This window comes from Neocloeon triangulifer, unplaced genomic scaffold (assembly GCF_031216515.1).
Source record: "Neocloeon triangulifer isolate White Clay Creek 2 clone unplaced genomic scaffold, ASM3121651v1 ptg000016l, whole genome shotgun sequence".
Taxonomy (NCBI): domain Eukaryota; kingdom Metazoa; phylum Arthropoda; class Insecta; order Ephemeroptera; family Baetidae; genus Neocloeon; species Neocloeon triangulifer.
The window spans coordinates 434872-454829 of record NW_026775558.1 but is presented as its reverse complement, the minus strand read 5'-3'; positions in this window follow the sequence as shown (position 1 = coordinate 454829).

Sequence of the window (19958 nt, the reverse complement as noted above, 5' to 3'; positions counted from 1 at the left end):
TCCCAGTCGTATATTTTTTGGTACCTGACGATATATGTCGATTTTTATGATCGGACTTAAAATTGAAAATTCAAAATATGAGGTACTTGGTACTTATAAATATTTTTTTTGACTTTCTGAAAAGGTCTCAGTGACACTTATGAAGACCCTACGTTTTCACATTTTTTTCAATGAATTCCAAGTCGTATATTTATTGGTACCTGACGATATATGTCGATTTTTATGATCGGACTTAAAATTGAAAATTCAAAATATGAGGTACTTGGTACTTATAAATATTTTTTTTGACTTTCTGAAAAGGTCTCAGTGACACTTATGAAGACCCTACGTTTTCACATTTTTTTCAATGAATTCCAAGACGTATATTTATTGGTACCTGACGATATATGTCGATTTTTATGATCGGACTTAGAATTAAAAATTCAAAATATGAGGTACTTGGTACTTATAAATTTTTTTTTGACTTTCTGAAAAGGTCTCAGTGACACACATGAAGACCCTACGTTTTCACATTTTTTTCAATGAATTCCAAGTCGTATATATTTTGGTACCTGACGATATATGTCGATTTTTATGATCGAACTTCGAATTAAAAATTCAAAATATGAGGTACTTGGTACTTATAAATATTTTTTTTGACTTTCTGAAAAGGTCTCAGTGACACTTATGAAAACCCTACGTTTTCACATTTTTTTCAATGAATTCCCAGTCGTATATTTTTTGGTACCTGACGATATATGTCGATTTTTATGATCGGACTTAGAATTAAAAATTCAAAATATGAGGTACTTGGTACTTATAAATATTTTTTTTGACTTTCTGAAAAGGTCTCAGTGACATTTATGAAGACCCTACGTTTTCACATTTTTTTTTTAATTCCAAGTCGTATATTTATTGGTACCTGACGATATATGTCGATTTTTATGATCGGATTTAGAATTAAAAATTCAAAATATGAGGTACTTGGTACTTATAAATATTTTTTTTGACTTTCTGAAAAGGTCTCAGTGACACTTATGAAAACCCTACGTTTTCACATTTTTTTCAATGAATTCCCAGTCGTATATTTTTTGGTACCTGACGATATATGTCGATTTTTATGATCGGACTTAAAATTGAAAATTCAAAATATGAGGTACTTGGTACTTATAAATATTTTTTTTGACTTTCTGAAAAGGTCTCAGTGACACTTATGAAGACCCTACGTTTTCACATTTTTTTCAATGAATTCCAAGTCGTATATTTATTGGTACCTGACGATATATGTCGATTTTTATGATCGGACTTAAAATTGAAAATTCAAAATATGAGGTACTTGGTACTTATAAATATTTTTTTTGACTTTCTGAAAAGGTCTCAGTGACACTTATGAAGACCCTACGTTTTCACATTTTTTTCAATGAATTCCAAGACGTATATTTATTGGTACCTGACGATATATGTCGATTTTTATGATCGGACTTAGAATTAAAAATTCAAAATATGAGGTACTTGGTACTTATAAATTTTTTTTTGACTTTCTGAAAAGGTCTCAGTGACACACATGAAGACCCTACGTTTTCACATTTTTTTCAATGAATTCCAAGTCGTATATATTTTGGTACCTGACGATATATGTCGATTTTTATGATCGAACTTAGAATTAAAAATTCAAAATATGAGGTACTTGGTACTTATAAATATTTTTTTTGACTTTCTGAAAAGGTCTCAGTGACATTTATGAAGACCCTACGTTTTCACATTTTTTTTTTAATTCCAAGTCGGGTATTTATTGGTACCTGACGATATATGTCGATTTTTATGATCGGACTTAGAATTAAAAATTCAAAATATGAGGTACTTGGTACTTATAAATATTTTTTTTGACTTTCTGAAAAGGTCTCAGTGACACTTATGAAGACCCTACGTTTTCACATTTTTTTCAATGAATTCCAAGACGTATATTTATTGGTACCTGACGATATATGTCGATTTTTATGATCGGACTTAGAATTAAAAATTCAAAATATGAGGTACTTGGTACTTATAAATATTTTTTTTGACTTTCTGAAAAGGTCTCAGTGACACTTATGAAGACCCTACGTTTTCACATTTTTTTCAATGAATTCCAAGTCGTATATTTATTGGTACCTGACGATATATGTCGATTTTTATGATCGGACTTAAAATTGAAAATTCAAAATATGAGGTACTTGGTACTTATAAATATTTTTTTTGACTTTCTGAAAAGGTCTCAGTGACACTTATGAAGACCCTACGTTTTCACATTTTTTTCAATGAATTCCAAGTCGTATATTTATTGGTACCTGACGATATATGTCGATTTTTATGATCGGACTTAGAATTAAAAATTCAAAATATGAGGTACTTGGTACTTATAAATATTTTTTTTGACTTTCTGAAAAGGTCTCAGTGACACTTATGAAGACCCTACGTTTTCACATTTTTTTCAATGAATTCCAAGTCGTATATTTATTGGTACCTGACGATAAATGTCGATTTTTATGATCGGATTTAGAATTAAAAATTCAAAATATGAGGTACTTGGTACTTATAAATATTTTTTTTGACTTTCTGAAAAGGTCTCAGTGACACTTATGAAGACCCTACGTTTTCACATTTTTTTCAATGAATTCCCAGTCGTATATTTTTTGGTACCTGACGATATATGTCGATTTTTATGATCGGACTTAAAATTGAAAATTCAAAATATGAGGTACTTGGTACTTATAAATATTTTTTTTGACTTTCTGAAAAGGTCTCAGTGACACTTATGAAGACGCTACGTTTTCACATTTTTTTCAATGAATTCCAAGTCGTATATTTATTGGTACCTGACGATATATGTCGATTTTTATGATCGGACTTAAAATTGAAAATTCAAAATATGAGGTACTTGGTACTTATAAATATTTTTTTTGACTTTCTGAAAAGGTCTCAGTGACACTTATGAAGACCCTACGTTTTCACATTTTTTTCAATGAATTCCAAGTCGTATATTTATTGGTACCTGACGATATATGTCGATTTTTATGATCGGATTTAGAATTAAAAATTCAAAATATGAGGTACTTGGTACTTATAAATATTTTTTTTGACTTTCTGAAAAGGTCTCAGTGACACTTATGAAAACCCTACGTTTTCACATTTTTTTCAATGAATTCCCAGTCGTATATTTTTTGGTACCTGACGATATATGTCGATTTTTATGATCGGACTTAAAATTGAAAATTCAAAATATGAGGTACTTGGTACTTATAAATATTTTTTTTGACTTTCTGAAAAGGTCTCAGTGACACTTATGAAGACCCTACGTTTTCACATTTTTTTCAATGAATTCCAAATCGTATATTTATTGGTACCTGACGATATATGTCGATTTTTATGATCGGACTTAAAATTGAAAATTCAAAATATGAGGTACTTGGTACTTATAAATATTTTTTTTGACTTTCTGAAAAGGTCTCAGTGACACTTATGAAGACCCTACGTTTTCACATTTTTTTCAATGAATTCCAAGACGTATATTTATTGGTACCTGACGATATATGTCGATTTTTATGATCGGACTTAGAATTAAAAATTCAAAATATGAGGTACTTGGTACTTATAAATTTTTTTTTGACTTTCTGAAAAGGTCTCAGTGACACACATGAAGACCCTACGTTTTCACATTTTTTTCAATGAATTCCAAGTCGTATATATTTTGGTACCTGACGATATATGTCGATTTTTATGATCGAACTTAGAATTAAAAATTCAAAATATGAGGTACTTGGTACTTATAAATATTTTTTTTGACTTTCTGAAAAGGTCTCAATGACACTTATGAAGACCCTACGTTTTCACATTTTTTTCAATGAATTCCAAGTCGTATATTTATTGGTACCTGACGATATATGTCGATTTTTATGATCGGACTTAAAATTGAAAATTCAAAATATGAGGTACTTGGTACTTATAAATATTTTTTTTGACTTTCTGAAAAGGTCTCAGTGACACTTATGAAGACCCTACGTTTTCACATTTTTTTCAATGAATTCCAAGTCGTATATTTATTGGTACCTGACGATATATGTCGATTTTTATGATCGGACTTAAAATTGAAAATTCAAAATATGAGGTACTTGGTACTTATAAATATTTTTTTTGACTTTCTGAAAAGGTCTCAGTGACACTTATGAAGACCCTACGTTTTCACATTTTTTTCAATGAATTCCAAGTCGTATATTTATTGGTACCTGACGATATATGTCGATTTTTATGATCAGACTTAGAATTAAAAATTCAAAATATGAGGTACTTGGTACTTATAAATTTTTTTTTGACTTTCTGAAAAGGTCTCAGTGACACACATGAAGACCCTACGTTTTCACATTTTTTTCAATGAATTCCAAGTCGTATATTTTTTGGTACCTGACGATATATGTCGATTTTTATGATCGGACTTAGAATTAAAAATTCAAAATATGAGGTACTTGGTACTTATAAATATTTTTTTTGACTTTCTGAAAAGGTCTCAGTGACACTTATGAAGACCCTACGTTTTCACATTTTTTTTTTAATTCCAAGTCGTATATTTATTGGTACCTGACGATATATGTCGATTTTTATGATCGGATTTAGAATTAAAAATTCAAAATATGAGGTACTTGGTACTTATAAATATTTTTTTTGACTTTCTGAAAAGGTCTCAGTGACACTTATGAAAACCCTACGTTTTCACATTTTTTTCAATGAATTCCCAGTCGTATATTTTTTGGTACCTGACGATATATGTCGATTTTTATGATCGGACTTAAAATTGAAAATTCAAAATATGAGGTACTTGGTACTTATAAATATTTTTTTTGACTTTCTGAAAAGGTCTCAGTGACACTTATGAAGACCCTACGTTTTCACATTTTTTTCAATGAATTCCAAGTCGTATATTTATTGGTACCTGACGATATATGTCGATTTTTATGATCGGACTTAAAATTGAAAATTCAAAATATGAGGTACTTGGTACTTATAAATATTTTTTTTGACTTTCTGAAAAGGTCTCAGTGACACTTATGAAGACCCTACGTTTTCACATTTTTTTCAATGAATTCCAAGTCGTATATTTATTGGTACCTGACGATATATGTCGATTTTTATGATCGGACTTAGAATTAAAAATTCAAAATATGAGGTACTTGGTACTTATAAATTTTTTTTTGACTTTCTGAAAAGGTCTCAGTGACACACATGAAGACCCTACGTTTTCACATTTTTTTCAATGAATTCCAAGTCGTATATTTTTTGGTACCTGACGATATATGTCGATTTTTATGATCGGACTTAGAATTAAAAATTCGCAATATGAGGTACTTGGTACTTATAAATATTTTTTTTGACTTTCTGAAAAGGTCTCAGTGACACTTATGAAGACCCTACGTTTTCACATTTTTTTCAATGAATTCCAAGTCGTATATTTATTGGTACCTGACGATATATGTCGATTTTTATGATCGGACTTAAAATTGAAAATTCAAAATATGAGGTACTTGGTACTTATAAATATTTTTTTTGACTTTCTGAAAAGGTCTCAGTGACACTTATGAAGACCCTACGTTTTCACATTTTTTTCAATGAATTCCAAGTCGTATATTTATTGGTACCTGACGATATATGTCGATTTTTATGATCGGACTTAGAATTAAAAATTCAAAATATGAGGTACTTGGTACTTATAAATATTTTTTTTGACTTTCTGAAAAGGTCTCAGTGACACTTATGAAGACCCTACGTTTTCACATTTTTTTCAATGAATTCCAAGTCGTATATTTATTGGTACCTGACGATATATGTCGATTTTTATGATCGGACTTAAAATTGAAAATTCAAAATATGAGGTACTTGGTACTTATAAATATTTTTTTTGACTTTCTGAAAAGGTCTCAGTGACACTTATGAAGACCCTACGTTTTCACATTTTTTTTTTAATTCCAAGTCGTATATTTATTGGTACCTGACGATATATGTCGATTTTTATGATCGGACTTAGAATTAAAAATTCAAAATATGAGGTACTTGGTACTTATAAATTTTTTTTTGACTTTCTGAAAAGGTCTCAGTGACACACATGAAGACCCTACGTTTTCACATTTTTTTCAATGAATTCCAAGTCGTATATTTTTTGGTACCTGACGATATATGTTGATTTTTATGATCGGACTTAAAATTGAAAATTCAAAATATGAGGTACTTGGTACTTATAAATATTTTTTTTGACTTTCTGAAAAGGTCTCAGTGACACTTATGAAGACCCTACGTTTTCACATTTTTTTCAATGAATTCCAAGTCGTATATTTATTGGTACCTGACGATATATGTCGATTTTTATGATCGGACTTAAAATTGAAAATTCAAAATATGAGGTACTTGGTACTTATAAATATTTTTTTTGACTTTCTGAAAAGGTCTCAGTGACACTTATGAAGACCCTACGTTTTCACATTTTTTTCAATGAATTCCAAGTCGTATATTTATTGGTACCTGACGATATATGTCGATTTTTATGATCGGACTTAGAATTAAAAATTCAAAATATGAGGTACTTGGTACTTATAAATATTTTTTTTGACTTTCTGAAAAGGTCTAAGTGACACTTATGAAGACCCTACGTTTTCACATTTTTTTCAATGAATTCCAAGTCGTATATTTTTTGGTACCTGACGATATATGTCGATTTTTATGATCGGACTTAGAATTAAAAATTCAAAATATGAGGTACTTGGTACTTATAAATATTTTTTTTGACTTTCTGAAAAGGTCTCAGTGACACTTATGAAGACCCTACGTTTTCACATTTTTTTCAATGAATTCCAAGTCGTATATTTATTGGTACCTGACGATATATGTCGATTTTTATGATCGGACTTAGAATTAAAAATTCAAAATATGAGGTACTTGGTACTTATAAATATTTTTTTTGACTTTCTGAAAAGGTCTCAGTGACACTTATGAAGACCCTACGTTTTCACATTTTTTTCAATGAATTCCAAGTCGTATATTTATTGGTACCTGACGATATATGTCGATTTTTATGATCGGACTTAAAATTGAAAATTCAAAATATGAGGTACTTGGTACTTATAAATATTTTTTTTGACTTTCTGAAAAGGTCTCAGTGACACTTATGAAGACCCTACGTTTTCACATTTTTTTTTTAATTCCAAGTCGTATATTTATTGGTACCTGACGATATATGTCGATTTTTATGATCGGACTTAGAATTAAAAATTCAAAATATGAGGTACTTGGTACTTATAAATTTTTTTTTGACTTTCTGAAAAGGTCTCAGTGACACACATGAAGACCCTACGTTTTCACATTTTTTTCAATGAATTCCAAGTCGTATATTTTTTGGTACCTGACGATATATGTTGATTTTTATGATCGGACTTAAAATTGAAAATTCAAAATATGAGGTACTTGGTACTTATAAATATTTTTTTTGACTTTCTGAAAAGGTCTCAGTGACACTTATGAAGACCCTACGTTTTCACATTTTTTTCAATGAATTCCAAGTCGTATATTTATTGGTACCTGACGATATATGTCGATTTTTATGATCGGACTTAAAATTGAAAATTCAAAATATGAGGTACTTGGTACTTATAAATATTTTTTTTGACTTTCTGAAAAGGTCTCAGTGACACTTATGAAGACCCTACGTTTTCACATTTTTTTCAATGAATTCCAAGTCGTATATTTTTTGGTACCTGACGATATATGTTGATTTTTATGATCGGACTTAAAATTGAAAATTCAAAATATGAGGTACTTGGTACTTATAAATATTTTTTTTGACTTTCTGAAAAGGTCTCAGTGACACTTATGAAGACCCTACGTTTTCACATTTTTTTCAATGAATTCCAAGTCGTATATTTATTGGTACCTGACGATATATGTCGATTTTTATGATCGGACTTAAAATTGAAAATTCAAAATATGAGGTACTTGGTACTTATAAATATTTTTTTTGACTTTCTGAAAAGGTCTCAGTGACACTTATGAAGACCCTACGTTTTCACATTTTTTTCAATGAATTCCAAGTCGTATATTTATTGGTACCTGACGATATATGTCGATTTTTATGATCGGACTTAAAATTGAAAATTCAAAATATGAGGTACTTGGTACTTATAAATATTTTTTTTGACTTTCTGAAAAGGTCTCAGTGACACTTATGAAGACCCTACGTTTTCACATTTTTTTTTTAATTCCAAGTCGTATATTTATTGGTACCTGACGATATATGTCGATTTTTATGATCGGACTTAGAATTAAAAATTCAAAATATGAGGTACTTGGTACTTATAAATATTTTTTTTGACTTTCTGAAAAGGTCTCAGTGACACTTATGAAGACCCTACGTTTTCACATTTTTTTCAATGAATTCCAAGTCGTATATTTATTGGTACCTGACGATATATGTCGATTTTTATGATCGGACTTAAAATTGAAAATTCAAAATATGAGGTACTTGGTACTTATAAATATTTTTTTTGACTTTCTGAAAAGGTCTCAGTGACACTTATGAAGACCCTACGTTTTCACATTTTTTTTTTAATTCCAAGTCGTATATTTATTGGTACCTGACGATATATGTCGATTTTTATGATCGGACTTAGAATTAAAAATTCAAAATATGAGGTACTTGGTACTTATAAATTTTTTTTTGACTTTCTGAAAAGGTCTCAGTGACACACATGAAGACCCTACGTTTTCACATTTTTTTCAATGAATTCCAAGTCGTATATTTTTTGGTACCTGACGATATATGTTGATTTTTATGATCGGACTTAAAATTGAAAATTCAAAATATGAGGTACTTGGTACTTATAAATATTTTTTTTGACTTTCTGAAAAGGTCTCAGTGACACTTATGAAGACCCTACGTTTTCACATTTTTTTCAATGAATTCCAAGTCGTATATTTATTGGTACCTGACGATATATGTCGATTTTTATGATCGGACTTAAAATTGAAAATTCAAAATATGAGGTACTTGGTACTTATAAATATTTTTTTTGACTTTCTGAAAAGGTCTCAGTGACACTTATGAAGACCCTACGTTTTCACATTTTTTTCAATGAATTCCAAGTCGTATATTTATTGGTACCTGACGATATATGTCGATTTTTATGATCGGACTTAGAATTAAAAATTCAAAATATGAGGTACTTGGTACTTATAAATATTTTTTTTGACTTTCTGAAAAGGTCTAAGTGACACTTATGAAGACCCTACGTTTTCACATTTTTTTCAATGAATTCCAAGTCGTATATTTTTTGGTACCTGACGATATATGTCGATTTTTATGATCGGACTTAGAATTAAAAATTCAAAATATGAGGTACTTGGTACTTATAAATATTTTTTTTGACTTTCTGAAAAGGTCTCAGTGACACTTATGAAGACCCTACGTTTTCACATTTTTTTCAATGAATTCCAAGTCGTATATTTATTGGTACCTGACGATATATGTCGATTTTTATGATCGGACTTAGAATTAAAAATTCAAAATATGAGGTACTTGGTACTTATAAATATTTTTTTTGACTTTCTGAAAAGGTCTCAGTGACACTTATGAAGACCCTACGTTTTCACATTTTTTTCAATGAATTCCAAGTCGTATATTTATTGGTACCTGACGATATATGTCGATTTTTATGATCGGACTTAAAATTGAAAATTCAAAATATGAGGTACTTGGTACTTATAAATATTTTTTTTGACTTTCTGAAAAGGTCTCAGTGACACTTATGAAGACCCTACGTTTTCACATTTTTTTTTTAATTCCAAGTCGTATATTTATTGGTACCTGACGATATATGTCGATTTTTATGATCGGACTTAGAATTAAAAATTCAAAATATGAGGTACTTGGTACTTATAAATTTTTTTTTGACTTTCTGAAAAGGTCTCAGTGACACACATGAAGACCCTACGTTTTCACATTTTTTTCAATGAATTCCAAGTCGTATATTTTTTGGTACCTGACGATATATGTTGATTTTTATGATCGGACTTAAAATTGAAAATTCAAAATATGAGGTACTTGGTACTTATAAATATTTTTTTTGACTTTCTGAAAAGGTCTCAGTGACACTTATGAAGACCCTACGTTTTCACATTTTTTTCAATGAATTCCAAGTCGTATATTTATTGGTACCTGACGATATATGTCGATTTTTATGATCGGACTTAAAATTGAAAATTCAAAATATGAGGTACTTGGTACTTATAAATATTTTTTTTGACTTTCTGAAAAGGTCTCAGTGACACTTATGAAGACCCTACGTTTTCACATTTTTTTCAATGAATTCCAAGTCGTATATTTTTTGGTACCTGACGATATATGTTGATTTTTATGATCGGACTTAAAATTGAAAATTCAAAATATGAGGTACTTGGTACTTATAAATATTTTTTTTGACTTTCTGAAAAGGTCTCAGTGACACTTATGAAGACCCTACGTTTTCACATTTTTTTCAATGAATTCCAAGTCGTATATTTATTGGTACCTGACGATATATGTCGATTTTTATGATCGGACTTAAAATTGAAAATTCAAAATATGAGGTACTTGGTACTTATAAATATTTTTTTTGACTTTCTGAAAAGGTCTCAGTGACACTTATGAAGACCCTACGTTTTCACATTTTTTTCAATGAATTCCAAGTCGTATATTTATTGGTACCTGACGATATATGTCGATTTTTATGATCGGACTTAAAATTGAAAATTCAAAATATGAGGTACTTGGTACTTATAAATATTTTTTTTGACTTTCTGAAAAGGTCTCAGTGACACTTATGAAGACCCTACGTTTTCACATTTTTTTTTTAATTCCAAGTCGTATATTTATTGGTACCTGACGATATTTGTCGATTTTTATGATCGGACTTAGAATTAAAAATTCAAAATATGAGGTACTTGGTACTTATAAATTTTTTTTTGACTTTCTGAAAAGGTCTCAGTGACACACATGAAGACCCTACGTTTTCACATTTTTTTCAATGAATTCCAAGTCGTATATTTTTTGGTACCTGACGATATATGTTGATTTTTATGATCGGACTTAAAATTGAAAATTCAAAATATGAGGTACTTGGTACTTATAAATATTTTTTTTGACTTTCTGAAAAGGTCTCAGTGACACTTATGAAGACCCTACGTTTTCACATTTTTTTCAATGAATTCCAAGTCGTATATTTATTGGTACCTGACGATATATGTCGATTTTTATGATCGGACTTAAAATTGAAAATTCAAAATATGAGGTACTTGGTACTTATAAATATTTTTTTTGACTTTCTGAAAAGGTCTCAGTGACACTTATGAAGACCCTACGTTTTCACATTATTTTCAATGAATTCCAAGTCGTATATTTTTTGGTACCTGACGATATATGTTGATTTTTATGATCGGACTTAAAATTGAAAATTCAAAATATGAGGTACTTGGTACTTATAAATATTTTTTTTGACTTTCTGAAAAGGTCTCAGTGACACTTATGAAGACCCTACGTTTTCACATTTTTTTCAATGAATTCCAAGTCGTATATTTATTGGTACCTGACGATATATGTCGATTTTTATGATCGGACTTAAAATTGAAAATTCAAAATATGAGGTACTTGGTACTTATAAATATTTTTTTTGACTTTCTGAAAAGGTCTCAGTGACACTTATGAAGACCCTACGTTTTCACATTTTTTTCAATGAATTCCAAGTCGTATATTTATTGGTACCTGACGATATATGTCGATTTTTATGATCGGACTTAAAATTGAAAATTCAAAATATGAGGTACTTGGTACTTATAAATATTTTTTTTGACTTTCTGAAAAGGTCTCAGTGACACTTATGAAGACCCTACGTTTTCACATTTTTTTTTTAATTCCAAGTTGTATATGTATTGGTACCTGACGATATATGTCGATTTTTATGATCGGACTTAGAATTAAAAATTCAAAATATGAGGTACTTGGTACTTATAAATTTTTTTTTGACTTTCTGAAAAGGTCTCAGTGACACACATGAAGACCCTACGTTTTCACATTTTTTTCAATGAATTCCAAGTCGTATATTTTTTGGTACCTGACGATATATGTTGATTTTTATGATCGGACTTAAAATTGAAAATTCAAAATATGAGGTACTTGGTACTTATAAATATTTTTTTTGACTTTCTGAAAAGGTCTCAGTGACACTTATGAAGACCCTACGTTTTCACATTTTTTTCAATGAATTCCAAGTCGTATATTTATTGGTACCTGACGATATATGTCGATTTTTATGATCGGACTTAAAATTGAAAATTCAAAATATGAGGTACTTGGTACTTATAAATATTTTTTTTGACTTTCTGAAAAGGTCTCAGTGACACTTATGAAGACCCTACGTTTTCACATTTTTTTCAATGAATTCCAAGTCGTATATTTTTTGGTACCTGACGATATATGTTGATTTTTATGATCGGACTTAAAATTGAAAATTCAAAATATGAGGTACTTGGTACTTATAAATATTTTTTTTGACTTTCTGAAAAGGTCTCAGTGACACTTATGAAGACCCTACGTTTTCACATTTTTTTCAATGAATTCCAAGTCGTATATTTATTGGTACCTGACGATATATGTCGATTTTTATGATCGGACTTAAAATTGAAAATTCAAAATATGAGGTACTTGGTACTTATAAATATTTTTTTTGACTTTCTGAAAAGGTCTCAGTGACACTTATGAAGACCCTACGTTTTCACATTTTTTTCAATGAATTCCAAGTCGTATATTTATTGGTACCTGACGATATATGTCGATTTTTATGATCGGACTTAGAATTAAAAATTCAAAATATGAGGTACTTGGTACTTATAAATATTTTTTTTGACTTTCTGAAAAGGTCTAAGTGACACTTATGAAGACCCTACGTTTTCACATTTTTTTCAATGAATTCCAAGTCGTATATTTTTTGGTACCTGACGATATATGTCGATTTTTATGATCGGACTTAGAATTAAAAATTCAAAATATGAGGTACTTGGTACTTATAAATATTTTTTTTGACTTTCTGAAAAGGTCTCAGTGACACTTATGAAGACCCTACGTTTTCACATTTTTTTCAATGAATTCCAAGTCGTATATTTATTGGTACCTGACGATATATGTCGATTTTTATGATCGGACTTAGAATTAAAAATTCAAAATATGAGGTACTTGGTACTTATAAATATTTTTTTTGACTTTCTGAAAAGGTCTCAGTGACACTTATGAAGACCCTACGTTTTCACATTTTTTTCAATGAATTCCAAGTCGTATATTTATTGGTACCTGACGATATATGTCGATTTTTATGATCGGACTTAAAATTGAAAATTCAAAATATGAGGTAATTGGTACTTATAAATATTTTTTTTGACTTTCTGAAAAGGTCTCAGTGACACTTATGAAGACCCTACGTTTTCACATTTTTTTTTTAATTCCAAGTCGTATATTTATTGGTACCTGACGATATATGTCGATTTTTATGATCGGACTTAGAATTAAAAATTCAAAATATGAGGTACTTGGTACTTATAAATTTTTTTTTGACTTTCTGAAAAGGTCTCAGTGACACACATGAAGACCCTACGTTTTCACATTTTTTTCAATGAATTCCAAGTCGTATATTTTTTGGTACCTGACGATATATGTTGATTTTTATGATCGGACTTAAAATTGAAAATTCAAAATATGAGGTACTTGGTACTTATAAATATTTTTTTTGACTTTCTGAAAAGGTCTCAGTGACACTTATGAAGACCCTACGTTTTCACATTTTTTTCAATGAATTCCAAGTCGTATATTTATTGGTACCTGACGATATATGTCGATTTTTATGATCGGACTTAAAATTGAAAATTCAAAATATGAGGTACTTGGTACTTATAAATATTTTTTTTGACTTTCTGAAAAGGTCTCAGTGACACTTATGAAGACCCTACGTTTTCACATTTTTTTCAATGAATTCCAAGTCGTATATTTATTGGTACCTGACGATATATGTCGATTTTTATGATCGGACTTAGAATTAAAAATTCAAAATATGAGGTACTTGGTACTTATAAATATTTTTTTTGACTTTCTGAAAAGGTCTAAGTGACACTTATGAAGACCCTACGTTTTCACATTTTTTTCAATGAATTCCAAGTCGTATATTTTTTGGTACCTGACGATATATGTCGATTTTTATGATCGGACTTAGAATTAAAAATTCAAAATATGAGGTACTTGGTACTTATAAATATTTTTTTTGACTTTCTGAAAAGGTCTCAGTGACACTTATGAAGACCCTACGTTTTCACATTTTTTTCAATGAATTCCAAGTCGTATATATTTTGGTACCTGACGATATATGTCGATTTTTATGATCGAACTTAGAATTAAAAATTCAAAATATGAGGTACTTGGTACTTATAAATATTTTTTTTGACTTTCTGAAAAGGTCTCAGTGACATTTATGAAGACCCTACGTTTTCACATTTTTTTTTTAATTCCAAGTCGTATATTTATTGGTACCTGACGATATATGTCGATTTTTATGATCGGATTTAGAATTAAAAATTCAAAATATGAGGTACTTGGTACTTATAAATATTTTTTTTGACTTTCTGAAAAGGTCTCAGTGACACTTATGAAAACCCTACGTTTTCACATTTTTTTCAATGAATTCCCAGTCGTATATTTTTTGGTACCTGACGATATATGTCGATTTTTATGATCGGACTTAAAATTGAAAATTCAAAATATGAGGTACTTGGTACTTATAAATATTTTTTTTGACTTTCTGAAAAGGTCTCAGTGACACTTATGAAGACCCTACGTTTTCACATTTTTTTCAATGAATTCCAAGTCGTATATTTATTGGTACCTGACGATATATGTCGATTTTTATGATCGGACTTAAAATTGAAAATTCAAAATATGAGGTACTTGGTACTTATAAATATTTTTTTTGACTTTCTGAAAAGGTCTCAGTGACACTTATGAAGACCCTGCGTTTTCACATTTTTTTCAATGAATTCCAAGTCGTATATATTTTGGTACCTGACGATATATGTCGATTTTTATGATCGAACTTAGAATTAAAAATTCAAAATATGAGGTACTTGGTACTTATAAATATTTTTTTTGACTTTCTGAAAAGGTCTCAGTGACATTTATGAAGACCCTACGTTTTCACATTTTTTTTTTAATTCCAAGTCGTATATTTATTGGTACCTGACGATATATGTCGATTTTTATGATCGGATTTAGAATTGAAAATTCAAAATATGAGGTACTTGGTACTTATAAATATTTTTTTTGACTTTCTGAAAAGGTCTCAGTGACACTTATGAAAACCCTACGTTTTCACATTTTTTTCAATGAATTCCCAGTCGTATATTTTTTGGTACCTGACGATATATGTCGATTTTTATGATCGGACTTAAAATTGAAAATTCAAAATATGAGGTACTTGGTACTTATAAATATTTTTTTTGACTTTCTGAAAAGGTCTCAGTGACACTTATGAAGACCCTACGTTTTCACATTTTTTTCAATGAATTCCAAGTCGTATATTTATTGGTACCTGACGATATATGTCGATTTTTATGATCGAACTTAGAATTAAAAATTCAAAATATGAGGTACTTGGTACTTATAAATATTTTTTTTGACTTTCTGAAAAGGTCTCAGTGACACTTATGAAGACCCTACGTTTTCACATTTTTTTCAATGAATTCCAAGTCGTATATATTTTGGTACCTGACGATATATGTCGATTTTTATGATCGGACTTAGAATTAAAAATTCAAAATATGAGGTACTTGGTACTTATAAATATTTTTTTTGACTTTCTGAAAAGGTCTCAGTGACATTTATGAAGACCCTACGTTTTCACATTTTTTTTTTAATTCCAAGTCGTATATTTATTGGTACCTGACGATATATGTCGATTTTTATGATCGGACTTAGAATTAAAAATTCAAAATATGAGGTACTTGGTACTTATAAATATTTTTTTTGACTTTCTGAAAAGGTCTCAGTGACACTTATGAAGACCCTACGTTTTCACATTTTTTTCAATGAATTCCAAGACGTATATTTATTGGTACCTGACGATATATGTCGATTTTTATGATCGGACTTAGAATTAAAAATTCAAAATATGAGGTACTTGGTACTTATAAATATTTTTTTTGACTTTCTGAAAAGGTCTCAATGACACTTATGAAGACCCTACGTTTTCACATTTTTTTCAATGAATTCCAAGTCGTATATTTATTGGTACCTGACGATATATGTCGATTTTTATGATCGGACTTAAAATTGAAAATTCAAAATATGAGGTACTTGGTACTTATAAATATTTTTTTTGACTTTCTGAAAAGGTCTCAGTGACACTTATGAAGACCCTACGTTTTCACATTTTTTTCAATGAATTCCAAGTCGTATATTTATTGGTACCTGACGATATATGTCGATTTTTATGATCGGACTTAAAATTGAAAATTCAAAATATGAGGTACTTGGTACTTATAAATATTTTTTTTGACTTTCTGAAAAGGTCTCAGTGACACTTATGAAGACCCTACGTTTTCACATTTTTTTCAATGAATTCCAAGTCGTATATTTATTGGTACCTGACGATATATGTCGATTTTTATGATCGGACTTAGAATTAAAAATTCAAAATATGAGGTACTTGGTACTTATAAATTTTTTTTTGACTTTCTGAAAAGGTCTCAGTGACACACATGAAGACCCTACGTTTTCACATTTTTTTCAATGAATTCCAAGTCGTATATTTTTTGGTACCTGACGATATATGTCGATTTTTATGATCGGACTTAGAATTAAAAATTCAAAATATGAGGTACTTGGTACTTATAAATATTTTTTTTGACTTTCTGAAAAGGTCTCAGTGACACTTATGAAGACCCTACGTTTTCACATTTTTTTTTTAATTCCAAGTCGTATATTTATTGGTACCTGACGATATATGTCGATTTTTATGATCGGATTTAGAATTAAAAATTCAAAATATGAGGTACTTGGTACTTATAAATATTTTTTTTGACTTTCTGAAAAGGTCTCAGTGACACTTATGAAAACCCTACGTTTTCACATTTTTTTCAATGAATTCCCAGTCGTATATTTTTTGGTACCTGACGATATATGTCGATTTTTATGATCGGACTTAAAATTGAAAATTCAAAATATGAGGTACTTGGTACTTATAAATATTTTTTTTGACTTTCTGAAAAGGTCTCAGTGACACTTATGAAGACCCTACGTTTTCACATTTTTTTCAATGAATTCCAAGTCGTATATTTATTGGTACCTGACGATATATGTCGATTTTTATGATCGGACTTAGAATTAAAAATTCAAAATATGAGGTACTTGGTACTTATAAATATTTTTTTTGACTTTCTGAAAAGGTCTCAGTGACACTTATGAAGACCCTACGTTTTCACATTTTTTTCAATGAATTCCAAGTCGTATATTTATTGGTACCTGACGATATATGTCGATTTTTATGATCGGACTTAGAATTAAAAATTCAAAATATGAGGTACTTGGTACTTATAAATTTTTTTTTGACTTTCTGAAAAGGTCTCAGTGACACACATGAAGACCCTACGTTTTCACATTTTTTTCAATGAATTCCAAGTCGTATATTTTTTGGTACCTGACGATATATGTCGATTTTTATGATCGGACTTAGAATTAAAAATTCAAAATATGAGGTACTTGGTACTTATAAATATTTTTTTTGACTTTCTGAAAAGGTCTCAGTGACACTTATGAAGACCCTACGTTTTCACATTTTTTTCAATGAATTCCAAGTCGTATATTTATTGGTACCTGACGATATATGTCGATTTTTATGATCGGACTTAAAATTGAAAATTCAAAATATGAGGTACTTGGTACTTATAAATATTTTTTTTGACTTTCTGAAAAGGTCTCAGTGACACTTATGAAGACCCTACGTTTTCACATTTTTTTTTTAATTCCAAGTCGTATATTTATTGGTACCTGACGATATATGTCGATTTTTATGATCGGATTTAGAATTAAAAATTCAAAATATGAGGTACTTGGTACTTATAAATATTTTTTTTGACTTTCTGAAAAGGTCTCAGTGACACTTATGAAAACCCTACGTTTTCACATTTTTTTCAATGAATTCCCAGTCGTATATTTTTTGGTACCTGACGATATATGTCGATTTTTATGATCGGACTTAAAATTGAAAATTCAAAATATGAGGTACTTGGTACTTATAAATATTTTTTTTGACTTTCTGAAAAGGTCTCAGTGACACTTATGAAGACCCTACGTTTTCACATTTTTTTCAATGAATTCCAAGTCGTATATTTATTGGTACCTGACGATATATGTCGATTTTTATGATCGGACTTAGAATTAAAAATTCAAAATATGAGGTACTTGGTACTTATAAATATTTTTTTTGACTTTCTGAAAAGGTCTCAGTGACACTTATGAAGACCCTACGTTTTCACATTTTTTTCAATGAATTCCAAGTCGTATATTTATTGGTACCTGACGATATATGTCGATTTTTATGATCGGACTTAGAATTAAAAATTCAAAATATGAGGTACTTGGTACTTATAAATTTTTTTTTGACTTTCTGAAAAGGTCTCAGTGACACACATGAAGACCCTACGTTTTCACATTTTTTTCAATGAATTCCAAGTCGTATATTTTTTGGTACCTGACGATATATGTCGATTTTTATGATCGGACTTAGAATTAAAAATTCAAAATATGAGGTACTTGGTACTTATAAATATTTTTTTTGACTTTCTGAAAAGGTCTCAGTGACACTTATGAAGACCCTACGTTTTCACATTTTTTTCAATGAATTCCAAGTCGTATATTTATTGGTACCTGACGATATATGTCGATTTTTATGATCGGACTTAAAATTGAAAATTCAAAATATGAGGTACTTGGTACTTATAAATATTTTTTTTGACTTTCTGAAAAGGTCTCAGTGACACTTATGAAGACCCTACGTTTTCACATTTTTTTCAATGAATTCCAAGTCGTATATTTATTGGTACCTGACGATATATGTCGATTTTTATGATCGGACTTAGAATTAAAAATTCAAAATATGAGGTACTTGGTACTTATAAATATTTTTTTTGACTTTCTGAAAAGGTCTCAGTGACACTTATGAAGACCCTACGTTTTCACATTTTTTTCAATGAATTCCAAGTCGTATATTTATTGGTACCTGACGATATATGTCGATTTTTATGATCGGACTTAAAATTGAAAATTCAAAATATGAGGTACTTGGTACTTATAAATATTTTTTTTGACTTTCTGAAAAGGTCTCAGTGACACTTATGAAGACCCTACGTTTTCACATTTTTTTTTAATTCCAAGTCGTATATTTATTGGTACCTGACGATATATGTCGATTTTTATGATCGGACTTAGAATTAAAAATTCAAAATATGAGGTACTTGGTACTTATAAATTTTTTTTTGACTTTCTGAAAAGGTCTCAGTGACACACATGAAGACCCTACGTTTTCACATTTTTTTCAATGAATTCCAAGTCGTATATTTTTTGGTACCTGACGATATATGTTGATTTTTATGATCGGACTTAAAATTGAAAATTCAAAATATGAGGTACTTGGTACTTATAAATATTTTTTTTGACTTTCTGAAAAGGTCTCAGTGACACTTATGAAGACCCTACGTTTTCACATTTTTTTCAATGAATTCCAAGTCGTATATTTATTGGTACCTGACGATATATGTCGATTTTTATGATCGGACTTAAAATTGAAAATTCAAAATATGAGGTACTTGGTACTTATAAATATTTTTTTTGACTTTCTGAA